The sequence below is a fragment of the Citrus sinensis genome, chromosome 5 (assembly GCF_022201045.2).
Source record: "Citrus sinensis cultivar Valencia sweet orange chromosome 5, DVS_A1.0, whole genome shotgun sequence".
Taxonomy (NCBI): domain Eukaryota; kingdom Viridiplantae; phylum Streptophyta; class Magnoliopsida; order Sapindales; family Rutaceae; genus Citrus; species Citrus sinensis.
The window spans coordinates 32,599,203-32,605,643 of NC_068560.1; positions in this window are offsets into that span (position 1 = coordinate 32,599,203).

The window sequence follows — 6,441 nt, forward strand, 5'->3', positions numbered from 1 at the left end:
TACGAATTAAGAGGGCTTTGGATGAAGCTACAGCCACGTAACATATATACATTGAGCAAAATAATTGTTTTCCACTTATATTACACGGAATCGTCTGTGTATTTATATAATCGTGAATTAAAATTTTTATTTTTTATCTGAACGTCCTCAATTTATTAAAATGAGAATATATAGGGATATATAGCAAATTATATAGATACGCTAATATAGATACGCATGGCATGAGTCGTTTTTGGGTTTAGGAATCCTGAATTTTATTAAAATTCGGGATGACTTGACAATGATGTGTATATGTGAGAATGACGAAAACATATTTTTGTAACGTTTTGTTAAAATACGTTCACACCATTATCAACTCGTCCCGAATTTTTATTTTAAATTGTAAAATTTTCTGGTAGAGTATATTGATAGATATTAAAAATTGTGTTATCAAGAATAATAATTATATAAATCTCAAGAGATTGAGTGAGGTTAGGCATCTCATTATTTAAATATCAATTTGGGTCTTTACTGATATTGCATTCATCTATTGGATAGTAGTTAAGTAATGAAATTCATAATCCAATAAATGAGTGACATATAGATTTGTGATTAAAATTTAACCAACAAGCGGGTAAATCAGTTGGCATGTGATTGTTTTAGATTAGCCAAGGTCCTTGGTTCGAGACTTGAGAATGCAACTGCGTTTAATATTTGTTGGGAGAGCTTTACTACTCCAGTAGTCTTAGAGTAGATGTGATTTTTGAATACTAGATGGTTTAATACACCGAAAAAAAATTAAAATTCAAGTGTATTTAAGTGATCTATTAATTGGATGGAAAAATTACATAACTTGTGAAATTATTATCGGTTAGATGACTGTAACCTTACTCTAAATAATTAATACTCGGGAAACGGCGGATTCGGATTCCCATATTTTCGGTTTTCACGTTTTAGCAGGTAGAATTTACAATTTTATCTTTACAAAGAAAGTTGATGAGTGGTATGAGCAAATAAAGACATGGAAAGCAAGTCAATATATATGAGGAAATTGCTTGTTCGTTACTCCTCAAATTTATTCACCGAAGGAAGAGAAAGCTCCTTTATTAGTGCATGAATATTTCGAACGGGTGGGCATGAGAGTAGTCATGACTGGGTAATATTATATTAATCTTAGATAAACCCTGGCAAAGTATAACTTCCCCTGGATGTAACTGAAATCATGGAGTATGCTTTTATTGCGCAATATTGTTGTCTACTGTAAACTAGCTTAATTCTTCTACAAAGAATGTGGAATCCTTGTTTTTTGTATTTTCTTTCATTATCAATAATATACCTCTAGAACGAGCCTCATTCATATAACTAAAATTATTATAATTATAATTATAATTATAATAATTCTGTAAGCTTCTAGCCGTACCTATTTAGTTGTAATTTTCTGAGATAGGTATATGTAAATCATCGATTTTGGATTATATATATATTCATTCTCTACCACAGGTGTCCTCTTTTTTTTTTCATGTGGACATGCTTTTAACCAGTATGAATTAATAAAGTGTATATATTAGTAGTGTAATGATGTTGCTCAAGACCTTTTTTTTTAGTTTTTAAGATAGATGATTTTTTTTTTAAGGTGGATGATGGATAAAGTACAAATTAGTTTTTCTTTCCATCATCATGCACAATGCATCTCTGATGATTTTAGAGTCAGTACCACAGTGTATATATTAGTAGTAGAATGATGTTATTCAAGAACTTTTCTTTTCTTTTTAAGATAGATGATGGGTAAAGTATCTCCCCTTGTATTTGAAAGAAAAATGACTTTAAACCGCCTGGCTAAATATTAGGGCGATGTGATTTAACACTTCTTGATTATTAATTAGTTGTTGGCAAATCAATTTATACAGCATTATTTATAAAAGAAATTAGAAATGACCACATAACTTGTTACATATGTTAACAAATAAATATAGAGATAAATATTTCCCCTTTAATATTAACATTTCCTAAGGTAATAAAATCTAATGGAAATCTCTGTACGTATGCCTTGATAGATACACACACACACTCATGCAATACCATTTGTACGGACATGTAGCGGTACTGCATCAGCCGTCATGGATCCTTCTCCGAAGAAGCAACACATTGCTTGATATTAAATGTAGTGATAAATTGTATATAAAATCATAAAATATCAAGTTAAGGTAATTTTTTTTTGGTCTTTTCCCATCAAGAAGGAACAATAAAACTAAAATCATATTTTATTGTTTGAATTTTTGTCAGAGACCAAAAAAATAAAATAAAATACCAATCAATATCATGTGAGATTCATGTCAACACATTACATGAAATTAGGGAAATTTAACCTAATAGAATTTGTCCAATTGAATTTTAGAAATATTCCTAATTATTGTTAATATGTAGTTTCATCCACGGGGCGTTCATGGAAATTGGAACTCGATCCACTTGAATTTATCTCATTTACTTAAAATAAACTAGACGATCATGCAAATACTTCAAGTTTAAAAATTTGAGCCATATCCCATAGACATTAACATATTCAAAAAGTTTAATACGACAACTTATGGAATAAGAAATTCGTTCCATTAACATCCAGAAAAGCTTTCAAGTTTCATCCCAACAAGCAACAGATGGATTTTCTTACATTTGACAAACATTATAAATAATTGTTTTCGTCGATTCATATAACATAAACTTAGATATTTGTTTATTCACAACTAAAGAAAGAGCAAGTTTACGAAGCAAATAATAAATAAATAAATAATGGAGAGAGAGAAGAGAGGAAAGAATTATTCAAGTTGGGCACTGATACGAGAAGTAAAACCTGATAAAGACGGAAAAAAAAAACGCACTTAAAAAACAATGTCATTTTATTTTTCGACAGGCTTTAGTTCCCATGTCAATTTTTCATTCAAGTTGGGTATATGTCACAGATGTACAACTACTAATTAAGGAAATTTTTCTAGCGGTCCGCAGCACGAAAGGCTTAAAACAAGAAAAATAGGGCAATGCATGTGGCGACAAAGTGTTAGACAAGTTTGTTCCTTTCATTAAATTATAATATAAGAAAAAGATTCTTCTAATCAGGATTAGTAAACTCAAAAACGAGATAAGTATGAATTAAATAAGCAGATGGAGTAAAAGTTAAAAAGCGGATACAACGAACTGTTTGGGTTGGGTCAAGTGAGTGAATGAGAAGTGGCGTATGGGAAGCACCAATGGCCAATGAATAATGAATGAAAACATGGGGCGCAGTTTCAGAAGAAAAAAAGAAAGATGAGCAGAGCCAAGTAACCAATTAGCCAACGCACAAAAACAGAAAGGGTCGCAAATTCACAACTGGGGGCGGCTGATCGTGAACCGATGGGGGCAGGCATTTCCAAATGCCCTTGGCCTTTTGATGAAGCTTTGAGCCACCTTCTGTTTTCTTTGATTTTTTGATGCCTCATTTCTCTCTGTTCCAATGCCAGACAAAAAAGTTTTGTCAAACATGTGTATCGTCCATAGACTAAGGGCCAACTTTCACATATACAATTTTTTTTTTTCTTTTGATTTTCCCAGAGTAATAAGCACAATTGGAACACAACTCTGCTCCTCACAACGTGGTGATGTGATTGTACTAAAAAGGGTAAATAAATTAATAGTGGAAATTAAAAATATCAAAAGCCAACGTTATATATATATATATATCTCTTTTTTGCTTTTTTCTGGTTTATGTGGATACCCACTGACCTGCAGCAGTTTTTGATTTGTTTTCCTCTTGCTCATGTGGCATACGATTTTTGGTGACAGTGGCAGCACCATGTACACCAAAGCTGCCCACGTGGGCCTGCTTCGTTCTTAGTTCTTTGGCAAAATTTGGGATCGGTGGTTGCTAATGCTAACCCGAATTAACATCTTTAGCTGCAAGGATTAATACTTGTTTAAATCCAATTGGTTTAACAAAACAAAGGGCTGGATTCAGATAAATCGATCTAGAAACCTGTATTGATAATTTCCACGAGCACCGAACACAGGAATCTGGTATTGCCTTTAATCGTATAGTTACTTTTATTTATTCATTATCACGAATGTAAATCTATCGACTCAAAACAAGCAGAGGTACGTCACCTTTTTGGTTCTCAAATCTACAAAGATTTTCTTCTGTTTTGAGTCAAATTTAAATATTCGCAAAATAATGTTTCTCACATCATCATGAATAAGCCAATAGAACTAGGAATCATATGCTCGTTGATTCAGAAACCTTACAAAGATTTTTGGTTGGTCAAACGAAGAACCCGCGTAATGATTTTTGAGTTGCAATCATGATCCGTCAGTTGAAAATGCTTAATTGCCAACCATTCCTGTAGATGTTCCGGTTTTTTCCGGAATCATGATTGCGCATTGCAAGCAATGTATAAGGCGAGGTGATTGCTGTGGATTAGCTAGTAAATGATAAAATATTTAAAATATCGTATACTTAAGGAGTCGGAAATTTAATTTAAGAAATTAATAATATTCTTCTTCTCAAACATAGAGCAGAGGAGTGACAATATTTTACGTGATTTATTTATCTGACACAAATGAATAGATTTGAGTTGAATAAATTTGTCACGAATTTAATTCGAGTTCAGATCACTCATTTAATAATCATGTTAAGGATCAAGAAAAATACAACAACTTAAATATAGGATTACATTACTTATCAAAGAAAAACACAAATTAATGCTATTTTGTAATAATATACAGTTTCTGCGAATTTTTGATAGCTTGCATGAATCATCCATACTGCCTTTAAGCCAAATTGTAGTTAATTATGCATAAAAAGAAAAAAAAAAGACAAAAAGAAAACTCTATACCAGTTGTCATACCAAATTGCAATATTTTTTTATTTTCCCTTTATAATAAGATAATGGATAAAACAACCACAAGATGAAACGCTTGACTACACCACAATGTCGTTAGTTTTCTCTTATGTCAAAGTTTGTTTGAGCTCAACAACTCAACAAGATTATATTTCTAGGAAAAGAAAATTCATAGAAAAATCGCGGGCCGGAAACATTTTTGTTGCGGGTAATAGTTCTTATAATTAACTAAAATGACAAACAATAGCTATTGACTCTTTAAAGCAAAAAATTGAGAATATTCGATTGCAAATAAATTGCGATAAATAAAAATGAATTTTTTTGGGGGGTTTTTTTAAACTCAAAAATAAGAATTTAACCGATTTGCATGACATGAAATATGCAATGCACTTATCTTTAACAAGTTACCCCAACGATTCCGAACTCGAGAGAAAATAATTTTACAATAATGATTTACTCATGGACAGCTGTAAAAAGTAAAAACTAAGTAATCATTTTATGTGGTATGAAAAGATATGTTGAAAAGTAAAAATAATTAATAAAATATCATGTGAGTCTTGTGTAATATATTCTTGTTCATTGTCTACACTCTACACAAATTTATATGAAGAAAAAGAGCTGCAGACAAATATTCTTGTTCATTGCCTACACTCTACACAAATGCATGGGGGCAGCAACAGTAATAATAAATAATTATAACCATACAGGTCAGACTAATCTGGCCCTCCAAAATCTCTCTTTAATTGGGCATCAAGATGACCCATAAAATAATTTGAAACTCATAGACTTACAAGTAGTGGGGTTCAATAAAAGGCTCAGTGATCCATATTTGTTTTCAGTACGGAACGAAATTAGAAGGGCTACTTAGAAAATACAGTCCCATCTTTATTGTCAATTGCGTATAGTTTTGCTGCATTAAAATTGAAGGCCCAAAAGCTGTTTTTTCATGGGGGCACAAGAGATAAGGACAATAACCTGTAAGATTTAGTACTCTACAAATAAAGTATACTAAACTTGTAAATAATTATGCAAAAACTTATCCAATATACATCTGATTAAGATTAAAAAAAAATGCTATTTAATTTGTAAATAGGAGTCTTTTTTGGATGTTATCTCTTTGTTAAAATCCGGTTTAAAATTTTACACTTAACTAAAGAACGGGCATCTCCTATCCAAAGAATTCTATAAAGCTAACTAGGATGCTGTAGCTGGAAGCATCCAGGAGGACGATGACGTGTAGTGTAAAAATGATCAAGGATATGAAATTACATGATCCATGATGCAACTACAATTCTCTTTTAAGCCCAAAAAAATATTCGTGCATTCTTAGCTAGCTAGCAAGTTAGAAATTATCCGCATTTCCGATTTATATAATATCACGTTAAATAGGAAAAAAAAATATTTATGCATAACTTATATAAAATATATATTGGAGGAAATGGCCGGGAATGTGATACAGTCACGATCGGCATAATCTTTTGGGTGCAACTTTGAGGATAAGGATAATAATTGCAAGCATAAGAATCGACGTCTACTTTAATTATTCTACTTTAATTTTTGTCGACTCAAAGGAACAACAAAAGAATAATGGCCGCCC